Source organism: Zingiber officinale, chromosome 7A (genome assembly GCF_018446385.1).
Source record: "Zingiber officinale cultivar Zhangliang chromosome 7A, Zo_v1.1, whole genome shotgun sequence".
Classification (NCBI taxonomy): Eukaryota; Viridiplantae; Streptophyta; class Magnoliopsida; order Zingiberales; family Zingiberaceae; genus Zingiber; species Zingiber officinale.
In genome coordinates, this window is record NC_055998.1 from 99,248,913 (window position 1) to 99,266,201 (window position 17,289).

Here is a 17,289-nt window from a genome sequence, read left to right on the forward strand (position 1 = left end):
CACTCGGTGGCAAGCTAAAACCCCTCGGGATTTCCTACTCAAGGCATCGACCACTACGTTGACTTTTCCTGAGTGATAGTTAATTGTCTAGTCATAATCTTTCAGGAATTCCATCCATCTTCTCTGTCGCAGATTCAGTTCCTTCTGGGTAAACAAATGCTTGACTCTTATAATCTGTGTAAATCTCAAAGGTCATACCATATAAATAATGTCGCCAAATTTTCAATGCGAAAATGATAGCCGCCAACTCCAAATCATGAACTGGATAATTCCTCTCATGATCTTTCAGCTAACGTGAGGCATATGATACCACACGCTCATGTTACATAAGTACTGCACCTAATCCTTGATATGAAGCGCCCGTGAAAAGCATAAATCCATCCAAGCCAGAGGGAAGTACTAATACCGGTGTAGTAATGAGCCTCCGCTTAAGCTCCTGGAAACTCTTATCACAAGACTCTGTCCAGCTAAATTTCTCTCCCTTCCGAGTCAATCGTATCAACGGTAAGGCGATGCTGGAGAAACCTTCGACGAACCTCCGATAATACCCGGCTAATCCCAAGAAGCTACAAATCTCCTATACCGTCTTCGGCTGCTCCCAGCTATTGATAGCCTCTATCTTCTGTGGATCGACTGATATACCTCTACTGGAAACAATGTGTCCAAGGAATCCCACCGAAGGTAACCAAAATACACATTTACTAAACTTCGCATAGAGGTGTTCTCGTCGTAGCATCTCCAAAACTATGCGAAGGTGTTGCTTGTGTTCCTCCTCAGATCGGGAGTATATCAGAATATCGTCAATGAACATGATGACAAACTGATCCAGGTACTCAAGGAACACTCTGTTCATAAGATCCATGAACACTGCCGGAGCATTAGTAAGCCTAAATGGCATTACCAAAACTCATAGTGACCATAACAAGTGTGAAACGCTATCTTCGGAATATCTGTATCTCTAACTCTGAGCTGATGATAGCCTGAGCGTAGATCAATCTTAGAGTATACACAGGTATCCTTCAGCTGATCAAATAAATCCTCTATATGTAGCAATGGGTATTTGTTCTTAATAGTCATCGCATTCAGCTGTCGGTAATCAATACATAATCTCAGTGATCCATCTTTTTTCTTAACGAAGAGTACTAGAGCTAGTATACACAGGTATCCTTCAGCTGATCAAATAAATCCTCTGTACATGGCAATGGCCATTTGTTCTTAATAGTCACCGCATTCAGCTGTCGGTATTCAATACATAATCTCAATGATCCATCTTTCTTCTTAACGAAGAGTACTGGAGCTCCCCACGGAGAAACACTGAGACGGATAAATCCTCTATTCAACAACTCCTGTACCTAAACTTTCAGTTCCTCTAATTCTTTTGGTGCCATACGATATGGAGCCCTTGACACCGGTTTTATTCCTGGAACCATCTCAATCGTAAACTCGACTTGCCTTTTTGGAAGCAAGCCAGGGAGTTCTTCTGGAAACACATCTGGAAATTCCCGAACAATAGAAATGTCCGAGAGCTGTGATAATCCATCTGAACCAGCTTTAATCATTGATAGCAAATATCCTTGACAACCCTAAGACAATAATTTCCGCGCTTGCAGTGATGAAATAAAAGAAATCCCATCACCCCCGGTTCCAATAAATACCCATGATGGTAGATCGGGAGGTCGAAACGTGACCACTCTTGCTCTGCAGTCTACTGTGGCATGATTCATGGCCAGCCAATCCATGCCTAAGATGATATCAAACTCCACCATATCCAACACCTGCAGATCCACCATAAAAGTCTGACCATCGAAGTCTAAAGGGCATCCTTTGACTTCCAAACTAATACTTAGCACCTCACCAGATGGTAGAGATACTGTTAACCCATGAGTCCGATGTGTAGGCAGTCTCCCGATTTTACCCAGAAACACCCGAGATATAAATGAATGGGAAGTACCAGTATCTATCAATAGATCTGTAATAAATGTATAAACTGAAATAATACATCAAATAACTTACTTTTGACTCGTGCCTCCTCAGGATCTGGCGTAAACTTGTCCCAACTCAGAATCTTGTTAGTTGAATGCAACTCAACTCTGGATCTAGAGGCTGCTACTGAAACGGTGAGTAAGGATGAGGTGGATGAAAATCCTGCTGTACTGGATATGCCTGATGAGAAGATGCTGCGGCAGAATACTGCGTGGTCGCTGGTTCCTGACTCTGGATATGATATATCTGTCCTTGAGGAGGCGGCGGTCGCTGCTGACGGGAAACACTCTGAGTTTTCTAAGATCCTCTCTGTGGTCGTGACTGTGAGGGTTGTCCCCCTGGAGATGTAATTTAGTAGCTTCCAACTGTGCCTTCAGGGTACAATTCCGACTCGCATGCCTGGAAGTTTACAGTAGAAGCATATAGAGTGATCCAATGGGCAATTGTTCTTGGTGTGACTCTTGGAGCCACACTGATGTTGGTTGCTACTCGGATTATCGTACTGGTTCCCCCGTACAAAAATTTTGAACAAATCCCGAACCATTCCTAAAAACCTATTGTACTCTTTAAAAATTAAATTTGGAATCGCAAACAGAACTTAACATTATTGATTCCAAATTCAATTTATTTATTCTTAGAGGTTTAGACTTGGATCGCAAACGATGCTTAATATTATTAATCCAAATCCACCTATATTACAAATTTGATTAAATATTTATTTCAGAGATCGACTTCTAGGTTAAACATGGCGAGGCACTAGACCTTCTTGGTTATGCGAGCATCCACCACTTTATAGACAAAGCCTTTCAACGAAATTCAATATTTAATCTCCTTATAGTAATTTTAGGTTTAACCAATAAGAACAATCGAATCACAAGATCGAAAAAACAAAAGAAACACAAATTCAAATCATAAATCCAAAACCTAGAAACGTTAGCCTCTTGTGTTTGGTATTTCAAGATCTAAACAAAAAGATGAACTAGTTATGATACAGAAACTAATAACTAGTTATACCTTTTGTAGCTTATAGACCTCATGATTTTCTATCGTATTCCTCTTCTTATCTCAAATGTCGTGTGGGCGATAATCTACCAAGACGAGAATCCACCCAAGCTTCCTTCTTCTCCAAGCAAGTTTCGGCCACCACCAATCTTCAAGAGATGAAGAACTTTCGGCCACCAACCAAGCTCCAAGGGATGCTAAGAAACAAAGCCTCCTATCTCTCCTTCTTCCTCTAACAAGATCCGGCCACCACCAAGCTCCTTGAGATGAAAATGTCGTCGGCGACACAAGGAAAAAGAATAGGAGAGGAAGAGGAAGAGAGGGTCGACCACTAACCAAGGAAAAGAGGAATAATAGAAGATCTTGTTATTAGGTAAGGCACCTCTACCCTCTCTTTTATATTCTTTGGTGTTGCCAAATAAAGAAAGTTTTAATTAAAACTTTCTTAATTCCCTTGCCAATGAAAAGAAAATTTAATTAAAATTTCTTTTATTTATTAATGTGGGTGGCCCCTACAACTCCTCCAAACAAGGAAAGTTTTAAACACAAAATTAAAACTTCCTAATTTGTTTCCGAAAATTTTTAAAATAAAAATTTCTCTTTAAAAAATTCCCTTCATGGTTGGTTATAAAAGGAAACTTTTATAAATTAAAATCTCTCTATTAAAACATGTGGATGATTATAATAAGGAAAGTTTTCTCCAAAATTAAAATCTTTCCTTCAATTTACAAATAAGGAAAGATATCAAACATTTCTCTTAATTCTTTGTAGAAACTATAAAAGGTAAAATTTAATTTTAAAACTCTCTTTTAAAATCATGAGGATGGTTACAAAAAAGGAAAGTTTTATCAAAAATTAAAATCTTCTTTTTAACTACAAATAGGGAAATATATTAAACCTTTCTCTTAATCTTTTGTAGAAAGCTATAAAAAGGAAGATTTAAATTTTAAACTCTCTTTTAAAACCATAACTTTCACATAAGGAAAGATTTTAAAATAAACTCCTTTTATTTTTTATGTGGTCGGCGACCTAAGTTTGGGCTCCAAGCTAAGGTCGGCCACACCTCAACCCATCCAAGCTTTATCATGGCCGACACTTGCTTGGGCTCCAAGCTTGGCTTAGCCGGCCACCTAAGGATGGGTAAGAAGGTGGTTATAAGACTTTATAAATAAGAGGCTACGACAGAGACCGAGAGGAAGAGTTGGTTTTGGTCTATCGATGAACTTGAGCTTCCCATGTTCACCCCGAACACCCAACTTGAGTTCATCAATAATATCTCATTCCACTAAAGAGTTATTATTGAACTACCGTACCAATCCCATATTACTATATGGGCTCCTTCTTATCATGAGTGTGTTAGTCTCCCTGTGTTTAAGATATAGAATGTCCACTAATTAAATAAATTACTGACAACTCACTTAATTAATATCTAGCTCCAAGAGTAGTACTACTCAACTTCATCGTCATGTCGGACTAAGTCCACCTGCAGGGTTTACATGACAATCCTTATGAGCTCCTCTTGGAGGCATCATCAACCTAGATTCCTAGGACACGGTTTCCTTCTATAATCAACAACACACACTATAAATAATATTATTTCCCAACTTATCGGACCTATTGATTTATCGAACTAAATCGCACCCTTTGTTAAATTAAAGAAATAGATACTAAATATATGCGCTTGTTATTATATCAGGATTAAGAGCACACACTTCCATAATAACAAAGGTTTTGTTCTTTTATGCAGTCAGTATAAAAAGAACTTACCTTAAATGGTCCTGCTCAATACACTCAGAGTGTACTAGTGTAATTTTATAGTCAAGATAAACTAATACCAAATTACACTACGACTATTCCAATGGTTTATTCCTATCCATCTTAGTCATGAGCTACTGTTTATAATTTATAAGGAATTGATAACATGATCTTCTGTATGTGACACCACACACCATGTTATCTACAATATAAATTAATTGAACAACTACACTTAGCATATAAATGTAGACATTTGACCAATGTGATTCTTTATTTCAAAATAAATGTTTATAAAAAACTAGGCTTTTAGTATACACTCTAACAATCTCCCACTTATACTAAAAGACTATACTGTCATAAACACTGCCATACATACTGATCAAAAACTTTCGCTGGAAGGGTCTTAGTGAAAGGATCTACCAGGTTATCTGCTGATGCAATCTTGGTGACAACAACTTCTCCTCGCTTTACGATGTTTCGTATTTGGTGGTACTTGCGCTCTATGTGTTTACTCGCCTTATGGGTTCGTGGTTCCTTCGAGTTTGCTACTGCACCACTATTATCACAATAAATTGTGATGATTTTGGGCAAATCAAGAATCACATCTAAGTCCATTACGAAGTTCCTAAGCCATACAACTTCTTTGGCTGCCTCAGAGGCTGCCACATATTCAGCTTCCATGGTTGAGTCTAAAACGCATTTCTGCTAAACACTCATCCATGCAATGGCTCCACCTCCTAAAGTAAACACATAGCCTGATGTAGACTTACTATTGTCCCTATCTGATTGGAAGTCAGAATCCGTGTAACTCACAGGAAGCAAATCATCTGCTTGGTAAACCAGCATATAATCTCTAGTCCTTCTCAGGTACTTCAATATATGCTTTACAGCAGTCCAATGTCCTTGTCCAGGGTTACTTTGATATCTACTAACCATGACCATGGCAAAATATATATCCGGTCTCGTGCACAACATAGCATACATTAGGCTTCCGACAGCCGAAGCATAAGGAACTGCCTTCATGTCCTCTATCTCCTTTGATGTCTTCGGAGACATCTCTTTAGATAAAACTACTCCATGCCTAAAAGGTAAAAAACCTTTCTTGAAGTCTTGCATGCTAAAACGAGCAAGGATTGTATCGATATATGAAGCTTGGGATAAACACAACATTCTTTTCTTGCGAACCCTTTTTACTTGATCCCGAGAAAATGTGTGCATTCTCCCAAGTCCTTCATATCGAATTCCTTGGACAACCATACCCTTACTTCTGACAACACTTTGATATTATTTCCAACTAACAAAATGTCATTTACGTATAGTACAAGAAATACCACCACGTTTCCATCATACTTCTTGTATACACAAGACTTATCCGGATACTGAATAAATCCATAAGACTGGATTACTTCATTAAACTGGATGTTCCATGACGTAGAAGCTTGCTTCGGTCCATAAATAGGCCGATTGAGCTTACATACAAGATGTTCTTTGCCCTTTACAATAAACCCCTCTAGTTGCTTCATATGGATGTTTTCTTCAAGACTTTCGTTAAGGAAAGCTATCTTGACATCCATTTGTCAAACCTCATAATCCATATGAGCGGCAATGGATAAGAGTATCCGGATAGACTTAAGCATGGTCATCGGCGAAAAAATTTCCTCATAATCGATTCTCTCTTTCTGAGTGTACCCTTTCGCAATAAGCCTTGCTTTGAAGGTTTCCATCTTCCCATCTGTCCCTCTTTTCCTTTTATAGATCCACTTACATCCAACGGCTCTTACACCATTTGGTGGTTCTACAAGCTTTCAGACCTTATTAGAATATATAGATTCTATTTCAGAATTCATCGCTCTTTGCCAAGATGCTGCATTTATATCTTGGAGTGCTTCATCATATGTTCGGGGATCAGATTCATGTTTACCTGGGACCAAGTCCGACGACTCTCCCAAAAACATGAATCTTTCAGGTTGCCTAACAACCCTCCACTATGACAAGGCACTGTCTGTTGTTATGTATCATTTGTGATACGTGTTACAGTTTCTTGTGATATTTCATCTTGCACTGTTGGTACTAAAGTAGGTGTGTCCTCTCGCATTTCTTCTAGAACAATTTCACTCATGGGCTTATGGTTCATTACATAATCTTCCTCTAAAAATCAAACATTGGTGCTAACAATGATCTTCTGATTTTTAGGATTATAAAACAAACCACCTTTCGTTCTCTTAGGATATCCTACAAACAGACAAACTTCTGTACGTGATTCCAACTTGTCAGTATCTCCCTTTAGCACATGTGATGGACTACCCCATATCCAAATATGACTCAGACTAGGCTTACGCCCATTCCACAATTCCATGGGAGTAAAGGGTACTGATTTAGAATGTACCATATTCAAAATATACACTATTGTTTCCAAAGCATATCCCCAAAATGAAATTTGGTAATTCTGAATAACTCATCATCGATCTAACCATTTCCATAAAACTCCTATTCCTTCGTTCTGTCACACCATTCTGTTGGGGTGTACCAGGTGCAGACAATTGGGATTGAATCCCAGCCTCTGATAAGTAATTCCTAAACTCTCCAAAGAGGTATTCGCCATCACGATCAGACCGTAGTGTCTTGATACTTTTACCATGATTTTCTCCACATCAGTCTTATACTCTTTGAACTTATCAAAGCATTCAGACTTATGACGCATTAGGTAAATGTATCCATATCTCGAATAGTCATCTATAAAAGAGACAAAATATTCGAAATCACCTCTTGTCTGGATAGACATAGGACCCACAAATTAGAATGAACCAGTTTCAACACATCTTTGGCTCTATACCCCTTGGCCTTAAAAGGTCTCTTGGTCATTTTACCTTCCAAGCAAGATTCACAAGTTGGAAAGTTTTCCAAAACTAATGAACCCAAGAGTCCATCGGCTATAAGCCTTTGAATCCTACTCAAGTTAATATGACCTAGCCTTAGATGCCAAAGATATGTTTGGTTCATTTACGAAGGTTCCTTTCTCTTATTAGAATTAGAAGATGTGCTATTAATTTCCATTTGTTGCTCTATGAGAGTTATTGGATTTAGAGTATACAAATTACCTACTAATGTACCAGAACATATAATAACCCTATTCTTCTTGATAACTATTTTGTCATCAAAAGAAACAGAATATCCATCCACAAACAGTTTAGAAACTGAAATTAAATTCTTTCTAAAAGTTTGTACATAAAGACAATTTCTAAAAAAATCAAACTTCTATTCCTATCAAATGATAAGTAGATGTTTCCCACTGCAACAGCCGCCACTTTCGTAGCATTGCCCATGTAGATGGTTATCTCTCCCTCAAATAGTCGTCGGGTTTCCTGGAACCCCTGTAATGTATTGCAGACATGATCAGTGGCTCCTGTATCTACACACCAGGTGCTGGTAGATAACACCACTAAACATGTTTCAACTACTAGAGAATAAAATATACCTTTATTGTTCTCTCTTCTATGAGGACAGTCCGCCTTCCAATGTACAGACTGCTTGCAGATGAAGCACTTGCCCTTTGACTTCTTCACTCCAGCTTTAGGTCTAGTACCTAGAGATCTATTCACCTTCGTTACTGAGCCAGTCTGTTTCTTTTTCTTCTTACCTTTCGACTTAGAAGTAGAAACATTTTCAGCAAAGTGAATCTGAGAACTATGACGAATATACCTTCTGCTGCCTGAAGTTCTGTCAGAAATTCCGCCAACGTATAAGCCCTTTTGTTCATGTTATAGTTCATGCGTGGTAGCGTTTGGAGAATAATATCGATCTGGGTTTCCCCATCGATTTCAGCTCCAAGGATCTGTATTTCGTTCAAATAAGCCATCATCTTTAGGATATGATCCATTACGGGTGCCCCCTCTAACATGGTGGTTGTCATTAATTTTCTCATTGCCTCTTGCCTAGTAGCCTGATTCTAGTGCCCGAAGAGTTCCTTGAGATTGTTCATCATGTCATAGGCAGTTGGCAAGTCATGATGCTGATGTTGCAGTACATTTGTCATTGAAGTCAAAATGTAACACCGCGCCATCTCATATGCCTTGACTCATTTCCTATGATGCTCAATCTCCTCTTCACTAGAATTATCGTTAGGCACATTAGGGCAGACCTCTAACAGTACAAACTTATAGCCTTCAGCAGTTAAGACAATGCCCAGGTTTCTTTTCCAATCTATGTAGTTGGAACCAGTAAGTTTGTTCTCTTTCAGTATAATAGCAGTGGGTTGAAAGTCATCCTAAGAATCACAAAATAAATTTTGGTCAAGACTCTAAATTTAGAATAATATTGATTCCTCAAATAATACTATTTAAATTTACCAACACCCCAAAACACCGTGAATTTTGCATGTCACGTTAGTGTGGACGTATACAAATTCAACATTTGAAAGAGGAAGTTTTACCCATTAATTTTATTATCTTGTCATCCTAACTTTATGACTAATAAAATTAATAGTTGGTATCCCTTTGGTAACACAAATAATAGCAGTGACTCCGTTGGGGAGGATACTATTAAATGTGTCTAAGTGTATACCATTCCTTGATACTTAGTCCATTAAATAGGATTGTGCCCCTTCAGTTGGAGAAGATCACACGCTCCTAAATAATTTCCTATAATCATCCATAAAGGAAGTTTAATCTAGTGATCCGCAAACAAACTCATCAATTGTGGAGGGAGTCACTCAGAGCCAACACGCAAGTTTGTTGCATCACTTACAAACCAGTAATGGAGACCGTGGAATTTATTTGCTAATATCTCTCCCACTTAGTTATTTAAGGTGAGGAATTTTAACCATGCACACACACATCACAGCAAATAAAGCAATAAATATGGAAAAATAATTTTCCAACTATTATGGCCTTTTCCATCATTGTCCTCCGTGTGCTGTCAACCCTAGTTGCTTCCATCTTTAGCCATCGCAATCGGGTCTAGTCGCCACATCTATCTTGCTTCTTATTTCACTGTGCCTCTGGTCCTCAAATAGTATCATGCCTCACAAGGATACGATCTGCAACAAAAATAGAATTTTACATTTATCGATCCTATATTTCATGAAGGAATGTACATGTAATTTAGATCGAAACAAAGATGTAAAATCCTAAAACTAATACAACTCCTGTTGTATTTAATACATACAATCATGCACACACATAAAATGTCCTTAACATGTTCAAGGGTCTAATCACACACAATCACTATAAGTCATAATAGTTGGAGCTTGCAACCACAGAGTTAGCATATCCTACTATTATCCCGCCTAAATTATGTATGACATGTGCATAATTAAATTGAAAATCAAACACACAGAGGTAAACTCTAGCTCTAATACCAATTGTTGGTTGCTACTCGGAATATCGTACTAGTTCCCCTGTATAAAAATTTTGTACAAGTCCCGAACAATTCCTAACAACCTATTGTGTTCTTTAGAAATTAAATTTGGAATCGCAAACAGAACTTAATATTATTGATTCCAAATTCAATTTATCTATTCTTAGAAGTTTAGACTTGGATCGCAAACGATGCTTAACATTATTAATCTAAATCCACCTATGTTACAAATTTGATTAAATATTTATTTCAGAGATCGGCTTCCAGGTTAAACATGGCGAGGCACTAGGTCTTCTTGGTTATGGGAGCATCCACCACTTCCTAAACAAAGCCTTTCAACGAAATTCAATATTTAATCTCCTTATTATAACCCTAGGTTTAACCAATAAGAACAATCAAATCACAAGATCGAAAAAATAAAAGAAACATAAATTCGAATCATAAATCTGAAACCTAGAAACATTAGCCTCTTGTGTTTGGTATTTCAAGATCTAAATAAAAAGATGAACTAGTTATGATGCGGAAACTAATAACTAGTTATACCTTTTGTAGCTTATAGACCTCACGATCTTCTATCGTATTCCTCTTCTTATCTCGGACGTCGTGTGGGCGACGATCTACCGAGACGAGAATCCACCCAAGCTTCCTTCTTCTCCAAGCAAGTTTCGGCCACCACCAAGCTTCAAGAGATGAAGAACTTTCGACCACCAACCAAGCTCCAAGGGATGCTAAGAAACAAAACCTCCTATCTCTCCTTCTTCCTCTAACAAGATTCGGCCACCACCAAGCTCCTTGAGATGAAGATGCCGCCGGCCACACAAGGAAAAAGAATAGGAGAGGAAGAGGAAGAGAGGGTCGGCCACGAACCAAGGAAGCGAGGAATAATAGAAGATATCTTGTTGTTAAGTGAGGCGCCTCTACCCTCTCTTTTATATTCCTTGGTCTTGAAAAATAAGGAAAATTTTAATTAAAACTTCCTTAATTTCCTTGCCAATGAAAGGAAAATTTAATTAAAAATTCCTTTTATTTATTAATGTGGTCGGCCCTTACAACTCCTCCAAATAAGGAAAGTTTTAAACACAAAATTAAAACTTCCTAATTTGTTTCCGGAAATTTTTAAAATAAAAATTTCTCTTTAAAAAATTCCCTTCATGATTGGTTATAAAAGGAAACTTTTATAAATTAAAATCTCTCTATTAAAACATATGAATGCTTATAATAAGGAAAGTTTTCTCCAAAATTAAAATCTTCCTTTCAATCTACAAATAAGGAAAGATATCAAACATTTCTCTTAATCCTTTGTAGAAAGTATAAAAGGTAAAATTTAATTTTAAAACTCTTTTAAAATCATGAGGATGGTTACCAAAAAGGAAAGTTTTATCAAAAATTAAAATCTTCCTTTTAACTACAAATAAGGAAAGATATCAAACCTTTCTCTTAATTTTTTGTAGAAAGCTATAAAAGGAAAGATTTAAATTTTAAATTCTCTTTTAAAACCATGGCTTCCACATAAGGAAAGATTTTAAAATAAATTCCATTTATTTTTTATGTGGTCAGCCACCTAAGCTTGGGCTCCAAGCTTGGGTCGGCCACACCTCAACCCATCCAAGCTTTATCTTGGTCGGCCCTTGCTTGGGCTCCAAGCTTTGCTTGGCCAGCCACCTAAGGATGGGTAAGAAGGTGGGTATAAGACTTTATAAATAAGAAGCTATGACAGAGACCGAGAGGAGGAATTGATTTTGGTCTCCCGATGAACTTGAGCTTTCGATGTTCGCTCCGAACACCTAACTCGAGTTCATCAATAATATCTCATTCTACTAAAGAGTTATTATTGAACTACCGCACCAATCCCATATTACTATATGGGCTCCTTTTTATCACGAGCGTGTTAGTCTCCCTGTATTTAAGATATAGAATGTCCACTAATTAAATGAATTATTGTCAACTCACTTAATTAATATCTAGCTCCAAGAGTAGTACTACTCAACTTTATCGTCATGTCGGACTAAATCCACCTGCAGGGTTTACATGACAATCCTTATGAGTTCCTCTTAGAGGCATCATCAACCTAGATTCCTAGGACACAGTTTCCTTCTATAATCAACAACACACACTATAAATAATATTATTTTCCAACTTATCAGACCTATTGATTTATTGAACTAAATCGCACCCTTTGTTAAATTAAAGAAATAGATACTAAATATATGCACTTGTTATTATATCAGGATTAAGAGCACACACTTCCATAATAACAAAGGTCTTGTTCTTTTATGCAGTCAGTATAAAAAGAACTTACCTTAAATGGTCATGCTCAATACACTCAGAGTGTACTAGTATAATTTTATAGTCAAGATAAACTAATATCAAATTACACTGCGACTATTCCAATGGCTTGTTCCTATCCATCTTAGTCTTGAGCTACTGTTTATAATTTATAAGGAACTGATAACATGATCTTTTATATGTGACACCACACACCTGTTATCTACAATATAAATTAATTGAACAACTACACTTAGCATATAAATGTAGACATTTGACTAATGTGATTCTTTATTTCAAAATAAATATTTACAAAAAGCTAGCCTTTTAGTATACACTCTAACAACTGAAAGCACATGGTCCCTTCAAAGTCCTTTCAGTCTCGTTGAGAGGAACGAGAACCTCTATCTGATGTTTGCCCCGTCTTCTGAGGCCCAGAAGATCCTCCGAAAGTAGCCCGAGAGCCCTAGCTCCTATTCCCTCTCTTTTATGACAACTATTTATCATTACCTTTCAATTAAGTCACCTACTGTTGGGTCATCTCAATAAATAATGCTCGATTCAATACCTCTCGATAGGAGCTACTCGGAAATCCTGACATCCTGAGCTAAATGTATGCTGTAAGACCCTGAGTAAACTGCTGCATCCGATCATAATCCTGAGCCACTAGATGAGGACAAAATTCAATCAGTCTACTGAATTCTGTGTTGTACTCCATCACTGAACGGTTGCCCTGTTTGAGATTCAGAAATTTTTTGCGTCGGGCTAGACAAAATGTAGCAGGAAAATATTGCCTCTCAAAAGCATCTCAAAATATCGACCACGTGATGTGTTGCTCCCCAAATATCATCTTCTGCATGTCGCACCATGTGGTCGCCTGATCCCGGAGGTGATACGCGGTCAGTTCCACTTTCTCTTCATCGATACAACTCATGTATCCGAATGTGCTCTCCAAATTCTTCAACCAACTACGAGCAACCCAAGAATCTTCTCCGCCCTGGTATAAAGTAAATCTGCCCTTTACAGACCTCGCTAATAATAGTATACGAGCTTTATCCATCATCCAACCGGTAGTAGCAGGTGTAGCAACTACTGATGGCATCGCGGAAGGAATCCCTTGAGGCTGAAATCCCTAATCCCCCACATGTGGAACAATAGAAGGAATTCTCTGAGGCTGACGTCCTTGACCTCTATTAGGAGTCGGTTGGACCTGTCCCCGACTAACAGTCTCCACATCAGTTGGATCCTTAGAAGAATCTGCCTCTTGGGCCACTGGTTCTGGCTTCCCAAACTCGTTAGGTTATTTCCATGGTCATCAAGGACCACGACAATAATAAGCTGTCGATCGACCACGTCTCACACCTGGTATAAGCAACTAATAAGTACTACCAATAATATATGATTATGCTTATAAAACTTACATCCTATATCTTGGAGGTGCTCCGCCACTGCCTGGTCTCAAAACTCAAAAAGTCACATCGAGGAAATAAATCTCGAATAATCCAAAACTTGCAGAAAAGGCATCATAAACCTGTGGCTTTGATACCAATAAATTGTTATGCCCCGAGGGTAAAGTTGTCCGATGAAAATCGGGCAACACCTCCCCTATAACAGAGGTAAATGAAACCAGTATACATAGCCAAAAGCAACTCATATGCAATTCACAGCCAGCACGGCTGGATCTACACACATCCATGCAGTTTATAATACAACCCACACGGCTGGAACAAAGCATAACCACGCAGATAATATGTAGCCTGCATGGCTGAAATAAAACATAGCGGAAAAACCAAATATCAAGCGCAACACATCAAAAACTACTCACCGCGGATCAGCCCAGCTTGACTCTACGACAATAAAACCAAGTACAAGATACCGAGGGTAAGGTTGTCCGACGAAAATCGGACAACACCTCCCGTAAAGCAGAGATAAATGAAACCAGTACACATAGCCAAAAGTTACTCATATGCAATTCATAGCCAACACGGCTGGATCGACACATATCCACACAGTTTATAATACAACTCACACGGCTGGAACAAAGCATAATCACGCAGATACTATGTAGCCCACATGACTGAAAAAAACACAGCGGAAAAACCAAATATCAGGCACAACACATCAAAAACTACTCACAGCGGGCCGACCCGGCTTAACTCTACAACAATAAAACCAAGTACAAGATACCGCAAGCCAAAACATCAAGTTCACGAGGAATTATTACAATACCAACTTCACAAGTTCAAAATACAACCAAAACGGAAAACAAAACTAGAAACCCGTCCTCGTATGTGCCGTGGGACCGACAATCAGGATCCACCACCAAGTGTACTGGTATCAACTATCTGCTACCAGGCGAAAGAAAATCAATTTACGGGTGGTGAGTGCTAAGACTCAGCAGATAATAGATAGATAGTGTATGAGTGTAATAATGAACCAAGGATACAAAAATATACAATCTCAGAGAGATAAATAGTAGATACTACAATGAAATTATAGTACATGATCATACCTAAAATCATATCCTAGGCTAATAATACAAGGTCAGTGGTAGCACAAATCTGCTACAATGCTGCTCGTAACTACAAGGATCGCATGTAAGGTATACTATCAAAGTAAACCAGTGTCCAAGCATATATAATAGGTATATAATAAGAGCACATCGTAAGTAAACAAACAGCAGCATAAGCAAATATAACGGTAACAACGTATGCACAGATGGTCACTCCCGCTCACCTCTCTACACCATGACCCCTGTATGGTTGAGAGGTCGAATCAGTGACAGACTGTACACCACTCCAGCTACCACTACTCTCGAGTGATCGAAAGGGCAGTTGTATAGTAGCTAACTAACTACATCTACGATGAGGGTCCCTGCTGCTCGTAACTCCAGCTATCACTACCCATGAGTGAGTGAGTGGAAGCACGACAGGACAAGAGGCACACTCCAGTTACCACTACCCATGAGTGGTCGAATGTGCGGCCCTGGCCAACGACCCTCTCAACCACAAGGAAGACATGGTCGCTGGCATGCATGCAATAACATGATGCGTAAACTACAACAGTCATCATATATATATATATATAAACAGAAATCAGGTATGCTACATGAAGCCGCATGCTCAATAAGATACGTGAATAAACAGTAGTCAAACCAGTAAGCATGGTGTCTAGTATCTGCTAATTATCAGGGATACAATGTGAGACTATATAAAAATAAATTTGAACATCTCGAAGGTTGAGTGGATAAAGTATCAAGCACAAGAAAATAATACGAGTAGAGTCAAGGTAAACTCTACTTTAATCTGCAAACAACTCATGCACTAAGGGCAATAGCGAAAGAAACAAAGTAAGATGTACCCGCCTCTAAAAGTAGTCTGAATCCGATGTCACCTTTGTCACGACACCAGCCTCGATCAAAGTTCTGCGTCAATGTATCAATTTTAACCAAATTCGTATGAATTTACATAACTAAACAAATATATGAAACAGGTAACTGATCCGAGCTCATTCATTACCTTCTACTAATCTCCATTACTAATCTAAACAAATCCAAACCCCCTAATTTACACTCTCAGTTCCCACAATTCTAGCAACACACTACAACAATTATGGTTACCAAATCACGAATTTGTTCCCTAAACACAAATAACACTGATACAGATTTAACAACACTAGGTATCCAACACCCAAAGCTTCATCCTACAATAAACTCACCTCTGTTGACCCACTGCCAGGCGGTGAAATTGCTAGCACAAGCCCACTGGTGATGCCTGCTTCCACAGATCCACAACTGGAGCTTCTACAAAGCTACAAACAAATACAATCACCCTAATCAACCCATGATCCACACTGGAATCCATACCTAGATCTACATATCTACTGTCCAAAGCTGTAGATGCCTTACCTAGTGGTTCACGACCGGAGAATAGCTGCTTAGAATGCCCACCGATGAAATTTGCTGCTGGAAATTTTGTGGCCGAGTCCTTTACGGTGTGCCACTGCCAAGATCAACTCCCAGTTAACCTAACCTCCCAACCTGGCATCAAATCCCAGATCTCCATAGCTAAAGAACCCAAAACAACAATCCATACCTCAACCTACCTCGATGGCATACCCCCCACAAGCGGCGAAGGGAATCCGACAGAAAACCCGGCTTTAGGGCTTGAGAAGATGAGACCGCCGTTTGGAGCACACCCTCTCAACCAAGATCGGGCCTTGGGACCGGCGATTCAACTCCAACGACACCGGAGCTCAAATCCCCTCACCCAACTGAAGATCCTTGACTCGAGGCAGCATTTCGGAGAGGAACGCTACAAATGAGAAGTTGAGGAGATTGGAGACTCGACTAACGATGTGGCGCCGGCGCGATCCGGTGTTGAGATGGCCGTCGAGCTCTCAGTGTGGATCGGCGACTTCGGGAGAGGTAAGCACAAAGAGGTGATTAGCGTTTTAGGGCACTGTTGCCCAACTTGTATAGGTAGAGTTTAATTAATCTACTTATTATTAACTCCCCTATTAAGCCTCCTCAAATGGTGATTTCCATTACCTCTTTATACTTAACAATTTATCCCCTTAAATTATATCATGCGAACTCCAAATAAATCCAGAAAAATCTCTAAAAATTCCTATAAATTATGATTAGGCTATTCTCCTAAAACCCTTTATTATTTTTTCACGTATCTCACATCTATACTCATAGTCTGCTATACACTCTGCTAGGACTGTGATGTAAATCGCGAGTCTCTATCCGGTATGATACTTAGAAGTACACCATGAAGTCTAGTGATCTCTCTACAGTCAACTCAACTAATCAATCCAAAGAATCCATCTTACGAATCGATAGAAGTGAGCGGATTTGATTAATCAGTCATCGATTACCCAAATCACATTGTATCCTAGATAATCCCACAACAAAGTCCATCATAA

General features: G+C 38.7%; 1 long non-coding RNA gene across 1 annotated transcript; it reads right to left on the reverse strand.

Moving 5' to 3' along the window:
- Window positions 1-14,142: 14,142 nt before the first annotated feature.
- Window positions 14,143-16,852, reverse strand: LOC122001887. The gene is made up of 5 exons (XR_006117516.1): window positions 16,455-16,852; window positions 16,268-16,361; window positions 16,078-16,170; window positions 15,721-15,784; window positions 14,143-14,705 (listed from the first exon to the last, which is right to left on the reverse strand). It is a non-coding gene; the product is annotated as an uncharacterized LOC122001887 (long non-coding RNA).
- Window positions 16,853-17,289: the final 437 nt, after the last annotated feature.